This window comes from Anas acuta, chromosome 1, assembly GCF_963932015.1.
Source record: "Anas acuta chromosome 1, bAnaAcu1.1, whole genome shotgun sequence".
Taxonomy (NCBI): domain Eukaryota; kingdom Metazoa; phylum Chordata; class Aves; order Anseriformes; family Anatidae; genus Anas; species Anas acuta.
The window spans coordinates 200,016,236-200,029,009 of NC_088979.1; the positions used below are offsets into that span (position 1 = coordinate 200,016,236).

General features: G+C 36.1%; 1 long non-coding RNA gene across 4 annotated transcripts in view; it reads right to left on the bottom strand.

Moving 5' to 3' along the window:
- Nucleotides 1-11,575, bottom strand: part of LOC137849910 (uncharacterized) — a 44,201-nt gene extending 32,626 nt beyond the window's left edge. For 2 of the 4 annotated variants that reach the window (XR_011092160.1, XR_011092161.1), the window contains exon 1: nt 11,399-11,575. This is a non-coding gene — a long non-coding RNA (uncharacterized lncRNA). The remainder of the gene's footprint in view (nt 1-11,398) is intronic. The other 2 variants (XR_011092162.1, XR_011092163.1) reach the window with 2 other exon arrangements.
- Nucleotides 11,576-12,774: the final 1,199 nt, after the last annotated feature.

Consider the following 12,774-nt stretch of genomic DNA (forward strand, 5'->3'; position numbering starts at 1 on the left):
TAAACCCTGGTGTGACCTGCTTATTCCCTGATCATCTAACTTTAATCAAATGCTGATTTTAGACTGTATCAGTAGTCTACCCCTTGTTTTCCTAAGTTATGTAAAAGGAAGATACTGTCAAAGTGAAAGGGTTTGTCATTTTCAAGGAAAAAAAAAAAAAAAGAAAAAAAAAAAGTAGTTCTAAGGAATTTCAGAGTAACATTATTTCTGTTTTGCAAGTGAGTAAACAGAAACCTAGAAAGATTTAAATGAACTAGGCTCAGTAACAGGGTTAGATAGGAAAAGAACCTTAAAGAATCAGAATTTTTCTGATGTAGGCCTGCTATCTCTCACTGTCACTCTACTCTTGCTAATAAAGATATCAGAGAACTACTCTTCTTCCCTCTTGCTTTGCATGTCCTTTGAAATGACAAAGCATCCTCTTGATACAGACATCAGTGAAAAAACTGTCTAAAAATTTCTGTAGGCATCTTTTTAGAATAAGGTGGACAATTTAGCTCTGTATCTTCAGGTCTTGATGTCTTATGCACACCTTAAATATTCCAGACCTTGGAGGAACCAGTTACATAAGAATTTCCCAAATGTGGATTTTAATAGAAAATTAGATAAGCAGCAACCAAGCTTCAGATTTCCTTTCATTGGCCATTTGTTAAGGGCAATGAACCTGGTGATGGGTCTGGAGAACAAGTCTTATGAAGAGCGGCTGAGGGAGCTGGGCTTGTTCAGTCTGGAAAAGAGAAGGCTCAGGGGTGACTTTAATGCACTCTACAGGTACCTTAAAGGAGGCTGTAGCAAGGTGGGGATTGGTCTATTCTCCCATGTGCCTGGTGACAGGATAAAGGGGAATGGGCTAAAGTTGCACTAGGGGAGGTTTAGGTTGGATATTAGGAAGAATGTCTTTACTGAAAGGGTTATTAGGCATTGGAATAGGCTGCCTAGGGAAGTGGTTGAGTCACCATTCATGGAGGTCTTTAAAAGACAATTAGAGTTAGAGCTTGGTGATGTGGTTTATTGGAGGACTTGTTAGTGTTAGGTCAGAGGTTGGACTAGGTGATCTTGGAGGTCTCTTCCAACCTAGATTGTGATTCTGTGAGATTCTGTGATTCTGTGATTCTGTGATTCTGCTACATCTCTTAAGTTATTTTATAAAATGAGAGGAATGAACCAAAGACTATAGACAGAAGCTAATCTGTGTGTTTTAAAAGCATTAAATAATTAAATATTTTTTTTTTATATACCAATAAGGATGATTCTGACCTGAATTTAGGCAGGGAATCCTTCATCTTACTCCTTTCCTGTGGGATAATCACCAACACCTGCTGCTCTGCAAGGATGCACGAGGCATTTAAAGAGCATGCACAGATCTTGTGAGGTGCCTAGTGAGACCTGGGTGTTCCTAGGACCAGAAAGTATGCACACACAGGACAGGACATCTTCTCTCTTGATGAACTTAGCAAAGTAATTAGCAGGAGCTCACAGTGAGTGGGCCTCCTTGCAAGGAACAAGGTAAGATATTATAAATATTTTCCTCTTCTGTGACCAAACTCCTGGGTCTTTGGGAGTGGTGGCACTTATGCAGAGTCTGCAAGCCTTGCAAGATGACCTTAGGGTGAGTTGGCCTCCTGCCTCGGTTCCCCCTTTGATATGGCAAAAACACAATGCTGACCTTCTTCTTTACTACATTAGAGATAGACATGCTTTAAAAATCATAGAATCATTAACATTGGAAAAGACCCCTAAGGTCATCTAGTCCAACTGTCCCCCTGCTACCAGTATTACCCACTAAACAATGTCCCTAAATGCTACATCCAACCTTTCCTTAAACACAAAGAAACAAGACCACTAAAAATACAAACATGAAGAGTCATCTAAAGATGAAGCTGGCTGATGCAGCTATAGTGCATTGAGCAGAAGGTCCCACACTTCATTTAGTTGCTGAGTACCACCTAGACTAAGGATTTAACCCTCTGGGCTATTGGAGGACAGTGTTCTTTTGTAGCAGATACTGATGTATTTTCTAGTTCTCTCCATCCTGCTATGAATGCTGCAGAGATGTAAAGAACAAAGGAAACAAAGATGAGTTGATGGGCTTTCTCTGTCACAAAATGCTAAGGTTAATTTACCAGGAGGAACTGCCACAGCTTTCATGACGTGTGTAAAGCTTTAATCTCATGTAATCACCATTGCCAAACTACTCTGCTCAATGGGATAAAATGTCCTCCCTGTGCCCACTAAGTGGGAAATCAGCTGATTAGAAGTATTTGCAGAACCAAAACGCTTTCTGCATGCTGCCTCCAGATGACCTTTTATAAATCCCACCAAATCCTAGCTTGCTTCTCACCATGTTGCTAATAGTTTGATCTATGGCCTACTAATGAGGTACATATTGCTTCAACTCCACTACAGGTATTAGGGCATTTACTCCATTCTGCAGCTCCACAGAGATTATAGTTGTTTGTGCCAGGAGGAAAAGGAATTTCCAGGGCATAAGTCATCATTTAGAGTTATTAACAAAAGGATTTATTATGTTGCTCTGTTTCAAACGGCGGTATATATGATGCCTAGAGCATGCCAGAATGCAACTACCTACCACATAATGTCCTAATGAATCACCACTTGCTGGAGGAGCTGCAGAACCTCAACATTCAATCGTGCATTTCTTCCCCACACACCAAATTGACAAATAAGGCCATAATAGCTTTGCAATTTTATCAGGTAGAACTGATCTCAGGAAGATGAGTACATTGAAACCGCGTTGAGAACTATGTGTGGTGGGGGGGAAATCCACATTTTGAAAAAAAAAAAAAAAAAAGTTTTGATGTTGCAAAACAGCTCTAATGCAAAGTCCATGCTCACCCCTAACCCTGCAGACACCAGGGGTCTGTGACTATGGGTTCCTTAACTATGACTTCAGGGCTTGTAGAGTCAAGTTCTACTCTTGCAAAACTTGCAAAAAGAACCTCACTTTCCAGATTCATGAAGATGTAGCTGAATAAAGGCTATTCAATCCTGCTTGTCCATGCTTGTTCTCTGCCTAATTTATAGTAATTGAAGGTCAAAGGCTCTCTTCTCTAAAATAGCAGTTAAGAAATAATTCCCTTTTTTACTGAACCAGGGTCTGGTAAGGTTTAATTAAGCAATGTTTAGAGTACATTTTGACTTCTCCAGATAGCAGGAGAGACAAATTATTATTTATATGCTTTTACTCATTTTATTTCCATTTTCAGGCTTAAAGGTTACAATATTTTGTTCTGACTTTGTTTTTAGTAAAGGTGCTGGAAATTTTCTTATTGACTCCATATAGGAATAGTATCAAATAATATTTATTTTTCCATGGTTAATAGTTAAAATAAACTCTGAACGAGATCCAGCCTTTAAGTATACCGAGAAGCAAGTTTATCTCTTTGAGTACTCCCTTGTACTCTTCCTCCCTCACCATTCCTCATGTTAAGAATTGGGGTTGAAACAAGTCCTGCAGTCAATCCCCTTGACATCTTGTACCATTTCTCCTGCATCTATTTATTTACACTTCCAACTAACAAGCCTATGGAATGTTAACTTTTTGGTAAATTATTGATTCCTTTCAGTTTCTTATGGGGCAGAAAGCTGATGGTATTGCAAATGCTATATTTTTAGGACTGTATTAACAGCTCAAAAGAAAAAGCTCCTGAAAGGGGAGAGGTAACTCATAAAAGTCTATTTTTAAAAAAAAGCATGGGCCAGATTCTGCTTCCACCAAACTCTGTGGTACAATTTCCAAAGCCTGTGCTAAGAGGAAGCTCAAGCACAGGGGGTGATGAAGCCTGTGATTATACAGCACATTATGTTAAAGAAAAAATAAATGAAATGCAGATGCTTTTATATAATTCAAAGACAGGACTCAGTGTTTTCTTAAATTATTTTTGGTTTCTTTTCCCCTCTCCACACACTGATCCCTTGGCTACAAAGAAAAGCTTCAAAGAACATAAGCAAATCCAATCCTTTTATTTGTTTTGCTATCCCCCAACATTTCTTCAGAGAAAGAAAGAAAGAAAGAAAGAAAGAAAGAAAGAAAGAAAGAAAGAAAGAAAGAAAGAAAGAAAGAAAGAAAGAAAGAAAGAAAGAAAACAACAATAACAAAAAGATTTTCTCTACTTGACTCTGTTGCAAAGAAATCCTGATTTTTAATTCCTTTTCATCTGATGTGCATCAGGATTTTTAATTCCTTTTCATCTGATGTGCATCAGGATTTAAAGATGCCTTAATGGGGGACAAGGTGAGAGAAAAATACTGCTGTTCATTCCAGTCAGATGTGGCTTACACTAAGTCATGTTGATTCAGCAAAACTTGTTTTCAAACAAGAATCTACATGTTACAGGTTACTGAAGCCTAATGTGACTAAATGGTAGATCAGAAACTCAGGGTGAGTTTGATAAAATTTGCTTAAAACTAAGAATTCACATGTGAAAAAGTCAGCAGATGAAGAAGAAAAGAGTTTATTGCAAACAGATATATTGCAAAGTGCAGGGTATCATATTTTCTCTGAGAGGAAAGTATTTAGCTGAAAATATTTGACTTTTTATTTAGTCATTAATGTGATTCCACAGTGAAGGACATTTCTTCTTGCTGTCAAGGTTCTGATCGAGCAAACTTCTTAAGCCTGTATGAAACCTGAGCATGTTTGTGGTTCCACTGGGATAAACTGGGGCACAATCACATGAATAAGGTGAGATATGTGACTGCCTTTCTGAATCAAGACCCTGTGACAGTTACAAAACTTTGAATTGCAAGATGTATCAAAAATTTCCAGTACACGCTAATTCTTTTTAATTTCTTTACCAAGTAGATGGATATTACATTGTTCTCAATTAGATTATATAGAGAAGATTCCTGATAACCAGTAAAAATAATGCTAAAATTCTGATAACTTTTAAGCTTTTTACACCTTTTTACCTTACTTTACATCCCTCAAGAGAAAGAAATAGCAATCAAGTAAGCAAATTCCCAACAGATCTGGAAGAAAAATATCTCTGAAGTGTACTATTTTTAATTATTTGTGAGATGTTTAGAGTAGTGCTGAGAACGTGTGAACTCATGACTAAGTAGATAATTTTACCCATACTGAGATCCAAAATTTAGCACATGCATTTTTAAGAATCCCGTTATTTTATTTTGTCTTGGGAGATGATGTGAGAGAAAACTGCCAGGAAAAAAAAATAAAAAAATAAAAAATGGAAAGAATTAGAAACAACTTTTTTATGGAATTGTTGAGGAAATCACACACTATCAGCATGCATACATTTATTTTCAACATATAAAGTACTTTGTCCAAGAAGAGATGTTCATAAAAACCTCTCAATTCAGTCATTTGACAGATGAGATCTGTGATATATGTCAGTCACTGAGCTACAGGCCTCTCCCCTATTCTGTTACTGTGATTCTTATTCTGTTTATCTTTGTGCCCACACAGTATATCAGTATAAATTTATACATGTATATGCATATTCTATACATACAGCCTATCTTTATTATGCAGATGATAGCAGTGTTAAGCTTGCTGCAGAAGGGCATTTCTTTCATTTTTCAGAGGAATGCTAGGCAAGGAGATCTATTCTTGAAGCTCACAATATTAGAATAAGAATGAAACAATTTTCATAGCAATACAGCAGGGAAAAACAGTAAAACTGTGAGAACAATAACTGCAAGGCTTTTTTTTTTTTTTTCTTTCTGAGATGCAGCAACACAAAACCTTACTTTGAAAACATTTCGAGCAACCTCAGTGCTCAGGAACAGTGCTCAGGAATGGAGTTGCTGGGGCTCTGGGGCTGATTCACCACTGCCCTGCACTCTGCACAATCAGAAAGCAAAGTGGGTGGAAATTGTTAGCATCCTCTGCCCCAGCACAGGCTTATTTTACTCCCACCTTGCTTGGTGCAAATGAGTGCAAAAAACAACACAGCGGAAAGATGTAGCCATGGTTCTATGCAAAACATCAGACTATCCATTTTCTTATGTGTTTCCATGGTTCTTTTCTTCTCTCTCTCTCTCTCTTTTTTTTTTTTTTTTTTTTTTTTTAAGTTAATGGTAGTGCTGCTGTTATTATTGAATTAAAACTGAGACTTTCATATTATGGGTTCATATTTTTTTTTGTTTTCTTCTGCACATGTAAAAGCCAAGCACATTAAACAAGTTCTGTGACTTGTGAAACTATTGAAGTCCTGGGAAGCTTTCCAGTGGGCTAAATGGAGTTCAATCCAGCAAGAATTTCAGCGTAGGTTTCCCTACTGCTGAATTATAGCAAGGATATTCTGTACCTCCTGAAATACAGATCTGAACAAAGGTCCTGCCTCTTTTTGGCTTAATTTTCATGAGCTTGCTGGTGGCTTCATTGCTCTCCCATTGATGTGAACTGTGGTACTTGGTGACTCCATCTTCAAATCCAGTAACATCTTTGGGACCCTTATTGAAAGCCAAACTTCTTGCTATGTTGAATGAGAAGTCAACTATTTAAGTTCCATGAGACTTCAACTTAAACTCTAATGTCACAATACAGCTCTTACTGATCAGATAAAGCAAGGTGTCTTGAATCAAATTATCAACCACCAGCTTCTTTGTACACTCATTCAGTCTGTAACTAGGCACAAATACAGTATGTTTCACTACTCTTGTGAAACGTCTTGCTTTTACCTGAGGATCTTTATTTTGAGTTGTTGGTACCCTTGATATGGAAAAGTCAAGACAAGATAAGAATAAGTTCTTGTGGAATAGATGAAGTAGAAACCACAACAGAGTTCTCTAGACCTCGATGTTGAGGAGATTCAACCAAGAGCTGCTCACTGGAAGTTCATTAATACAGTGGGACAGTCAGGAAGCCTAAACTGACTCACCAATAACTTTATTATTATTGTTATTTTCCTTCTGAAGAAACCCAACAGATTAGCTACATAACAAATGCACCTGTAAGAAACTACTGAGGCTAGAGAGGAGCCCTTTAAGGCCTAGTGCTTTCTGAAGTCTGGCTCCTAATTCCACCTGTCTGAGTGCACTGAGGGAAACATACGTGGCCTTGGGTTGGACTTACCAATGTCTAAAGAAAATTATGCCCCAAATTTTCCTTTAGGTTTTGTGAACTATGCAACTTCAAATCCTAAATAATAATAAATCAAAGAATCATGTGCCAACACAATCTTTGATTTTGATTGTACCTGCAAGTACAGAAAAAGAGCTGGAAAAATGGCCTTCTTTACTTTTTGTGTTGTTTCTCTATTCAAATAAATAAATAAATAAATGATGCAACAATTCTTATTTGTGAATGATACTGTGAAGAAAAGAGTTGTTTGGAAAGGATTTTAGAAGCTATGTTACTGTAAATCATCGAAACATAAGACCTACTTCTACATAAATAATATATTCACAACTGCATTTTAAAATTTGCAATCAGTGAGAGGAATATAAAATGAAATGTATGAGATACTGTAAGCAAACTGCTTCTTAGCATCTCTACCAAGGTAATACATTTTAACTCGGTGCATTAAAACAAACAAATAACAACAACAAAAAAATAAACACTTTAAATCCTAAGATCAATTGCAAGTGTAGACAGACTCCAGGTTTAGAAAGAGCATTCTGTCTTGTCAAGCCCACCTTATCATCTCAGTAGAATAAACACCATAATTATTCTCACCTTTTTGTTTGTTTTCTAATTAGATCATTTATTACTTTCACGAAATTCAAATCAACATCAGATTTATAACACAAGGCTCCTGAAATATTGATTTAGTTATAGAAATGTCAAAGTTGGCAGGTAAGCTGTCTTGTTGCCTCAGGAGTCTTTTGCATTAGCAGAAATTATGGAAAAGGCCTTTAGAACTGAGTAAGTTTAACAGTTTTTCTTCTGTGTTACACACAGTTAAAAACTCTGTTCTTTTACCGATATTTTGGCTTCATCTATCAGCCTATGGTTAATAATATTGGTGGGTTTGAATCACACACACAAAGAATGTGACTGTAGCTGTTCTATTTTGCAGAATAGATTCTACTTCTTGGTTGGTTTTAACAGCTTTTTAAATGACTATTGACAAAATTTTCTGTTTAGTTACCAAAAATCTACTAATATCAACCATGCATGATCTAGAAATTCCTCCTTTGTATTCATTGTAAATTCTCAAGTTCTCAGTGTGTGCTTTATTTAACACTGAATGAAGGTTTTGCTTTCTGTTACTCACCAATTCGTGTTTCTACTTTTTATCAAAAATGAAAACCAATTTCATAAAACATAATTATCTCTAAAAATTATATTAGAGAACTTGGTTTAATTATCTGCCTTCACGATCTTAAGGATTTTACTCACAGATTCATAACCTTATTTTGTGAGTGAAATTTATCATACTAGTTAGCATAAAGTACCTCTTCCAGCCATGTATTTACTGCCATATGTCCACTTCTTGAGTATTAGAGAGACTGATTTTTTATGCTGAGCAAAAAATAAATAAATAAAAGTGTGGACAATAGAGAGTTTGACATTTTATCTAAATCTCACTGAAGTCACTGGAAAAACCATCTAAAATTAACCGCTACCCTAATAACACATCATGACGTAAAGTAAAATCCTGCCACAACTTACGATGTTCCTACTCATAAGAAACTCCCATCAGCACAAAGTTTATGGTGCTTGGAGTTTGCTTTCCATTCAATAAACCTTATTTCCACCATAGCCACAAAGAAGCTGTTACAGGAGGACAATTCTGTGTACGTATTTTCACTGAGCTTGTGACACTGGATGTCCTCTAGTACCAGCAAAAGAAAATGGTTGCTTCTAGGACTTGGTTCCTCTGACTTCACCAAAAGAAAAGGAAAAAGTAGAAAATCTTTTTATCTTAATAATCTGTGCAGGGAGATTAGTTTGGAAGTAGCTACCTGTAAAGGGGATGAGCAGAAGATACTCCCATGAATTCTCAAATATTCCATAATTCAATGGACTGTTGCAAAGTTGGGGGCCTAGAGGAAAGGAGGTTGGAAAAAAAAAGAGGTATTCTGCCTTTAAGATTTTTTTTTTTTTTTTTTTTTTTTTTTGTGGAGATTGATATTTTAGAACTGGTGATAAAATAGGGTGGTCAAAAAATTTTCGTTTCCTTTCTTGATACATACGTATTCAATTCTTAAAGACTTAAGTTTTACAAGACAACAAATGGAGGAATCAAAAGAGAAAGTAACTGTTCGTGTATACACTCTCCTTAGAGCCCCTATTACAATTATGTATTTTAAAATGGTGAATAAAAATGTAATACAAATCCTTAAATATAAAGATTAATTCATCCAATTTTGCAATTTCTATTTTCTTTGTAAAAAGTAGTCCAAATATTTTCTGAGAAGTGAAATATTTTTATGAAATTTTTTAGCAGAATTGTTCATACAACATTTCTAAAAGGAAGAGGAATACACAAAATAAATTAGCTTTACCGTTTCATCAAATTTAGAAAAAAATGCTAGGTGTCCCTAATCATTTCTTATCACTTATGGAAACTGTCATAAATGAGTTCATATTCGGTACATTTTGCATGAAAATATTTTCTATTACTGTGAAGGCAAAGTATCTCATCAGTCTTAGATATACAAGAACATTTATATTCAGGATACTAAATGTTATTAGAAATTAAAATGTTATCAGTGTGTTCCACTGGGGGTGGGGAGTGGGGGTGGGGAATCAATTGAACAAATAACAGGTTAGCTACTTTTTTGGGGAGGAAATCGAAACAAAAAATGGAGTTTGACTTACATTTGCACAGACACTAAGCAAAGGCAAAGTGACTGAAAAAAATATTTATAAAAACAAGGGCTATCATCCCAAAAGCCAATACTTTAATGTGTTAAGATAAAATAATGCAATACTTTCTACAAGTATATAACTGATTCTTAAATACAGCATGACAACAGAACTACCTGAGACTGGATTGCAAGAAAGGGAAAAATTATTTCTGAAGTCCTAAACCTCTGTTGCTGTAAACACAAATATGCATAATGATAAATGTATATTAAAAAATGGGCAGTTCTTTGAATAATGACTCATGTATTTAAGTATTTATTCAATTACTCTGATGGGGAAAAAAAAAAGTCTACAATATACCCTAGTGCTGACAAGCTTCAGTAGGCTTTCATGTCACGTTTAGATCCATGATAATGCTCCCTAACTGTAGCAGGAATGGGGATTGACTTTAGCTTTTATTCAATTGCTTGTCTAAATGTACAACCAAAAACCCTGAGTACAGGTGGGACCCACTGCAGTTTAGTTATTGGAGCCAAAGATTAGCAACTGTATCACCTTGATTTTAATCCTCATTTTTCCTTATTCACAGTAACCCTAGGCTTTAATAACCCATATTTGTTCTCCTTTATTCACCTGCAAAACAACAGGTTGTAATAATTCTGAGCTGCCTCTGGGGTGCTGGCTCATAATTTTATTTTATTTTTAAGTGCAATAAATACTTTAAAAACATTTTCAAATTATAACTGAAAGGCAGAACAGGAAAAAGTACCGTCATCATAATGATCTGCTGAGCTTTATCTTGAACAAGCCCTTAATTACAAAGGAAGCATGTATGTACAAGGTAATCCCTGACTTGGTGAAAACTGGTGCTGTTCACTAGTACTTATTCTTGAAGCCAGTTTATCCCAAGCAAAGATGTGGCCCAAATCCTTTTATTTTCAGAAATGTGAACCAGCGGTGGCTGTCCTGTTTATTTAACAGTTGAGCGTGAAATTCAGCATTGCTGCGCTGATCCACAAACACTTGCCTCTCCAGCATGACCCAAAGAGTTGGTATCACATAAAGGTAGGACTGCATTTTCTCAGAGCTCACCAGAGTATGGACGTGGACTTTTCTGAACCTACACAGTGATCAATTCATGCTCCAAAATGTTAAACAACAAAGTACAGCATAAAAACAGTGACCGAGTTGTGGCCTGTGTCTAGCAACCACATTCTTTCCCTATGCAAATCAAACCACGCACAGTACAAAGGCCCTTCTGGTCCACTTTATTACAGGAAGGAAAAACCCACTTTTTACCGGCAATGGTCGGAAAAAAATGAAATATTCAAATTTTATCCAAAAAAAAAAAAAAACAAAAAACAAAACCAAAACAAACCAAAAACACTCGGCACAGTTTTTCACAGAATTTCTTTTTGCTCTTTTCAAAGTATTCCTTTAAATAGATCTTTGCTTTTCTGTATGCATTTTCCCTGTGTAATACGTCTTTAATTCACTGTCTTTTTCCATACACATCTTCTGTTCTGAGCAGAGAGACGGTATATATTAAACAAAGCAGACATGGTCTTAATTCGCTTAAGGTCTTGCTCTTTCCCCTCATTACAAGCTAAGTTAAACAATATTATTAAAGCATTTTCTTAATGTTTTTGAACTTACCTTCATTTTTCTTTTTCCCTCCACTAATGGGAAATGCTGTTACTCATTCACAGTCCATCTGCCTAATAGAAACTAGCTTCTGACAATTAAAGTGCTAGCATGTAAATTCTTGTATGACATGCCCCTATCTGAAGATTAATTTGTGCAATTCATGACTGATGAGATACATTATTATCTGCAAACTTATCACCTCTCTTACCCAAGTTCCAGCTCAATCTGATCTTTGTTAAGGCTTAATGAAAACAAATGCAGTTCTAAGAACAATGGAAAAAAGGTGCAAAATGCAATACATTTTGTTTAAATCATTTTTAGAGATACTGTCTGTGGGTGTTAGTACAGTTATGAATCGTTTTATAACCAAACTTGAAAAAAAAAAAGGAAAACAAAAAATAGAAAGGCCACTTGTTCTTAGAAAACTAACAGTCAGTCAAAATTTTTCCCACCTTAGTACCAAAACAGGTTAAAAACGGAGCTTCAAAAGATGTGAAACAGTAAATTTAGAATTAGGGAACTTAAAGGCAATCACATAATTATTGACATTTGGAGATGGGTTATTTCATTTTAGAGAAAATTGACTCATTCTGTCAGTCTCCTCTGGGGATTACCATGAACCCTTCCACAGAAAACCTATCTTAAGCATAATTTCTTGCAAGAAGTATAATTTTTATTTATTTATTTATTTATTTATTTTTAGCAAAACTGATATCCTATGGGATTTGGGGGCTTGTCTGAATGGCTTCCTATGGCTGCTAGATTCTGGGAATAGACTGCTCACCCAGAGTTGATAAAGAGGCTGGTCCTAAGCTATGCTGTAACACAGCAGTAGTGTTGACCATGGTGAATGGGTAATGCAGTGAAGTCAAAATCACAAGTCCAGCCATGGTTGCTATGGTCTATGGCAACCATGTCATCACAGCTCAGGCAATCCCTATGACATCATTTTTTTTTCCTCAACCTTCCATTTTTCACTGAATGTCACAGTTTGCATCTGAGGAGCATTGTATGAACAATGTAGCAGCTGAGAGGTTTGAAACCTAGTTCAGCATGTACTATGGACTTACCTTGAAAAGTGGTAAGAGTGGTTATGTCATCTCTTCCTGCCTGTTTCCCTTCCCATCCTTCATCTGCCTTTCCAATTTAGGCTGCAATCTCTTTAAGAATGTGTTTCTTCAGTGTGAAGTGCTTATTTCTAGAGAGCTTCTTGGAATTATCACAACAAAACCAAATCAGCCTGTCCAGGAGACTTCAGGTTTTGAAATCTGCTCTCATGTGTGCTGACAAACGCCAGTGAAGTAACTGTGTTGCACTGACATATCAAACTACATTTGAGCTTTTCTTACTAAATGTTGTAGTAGGGTGATACTTTCTTATGTCAA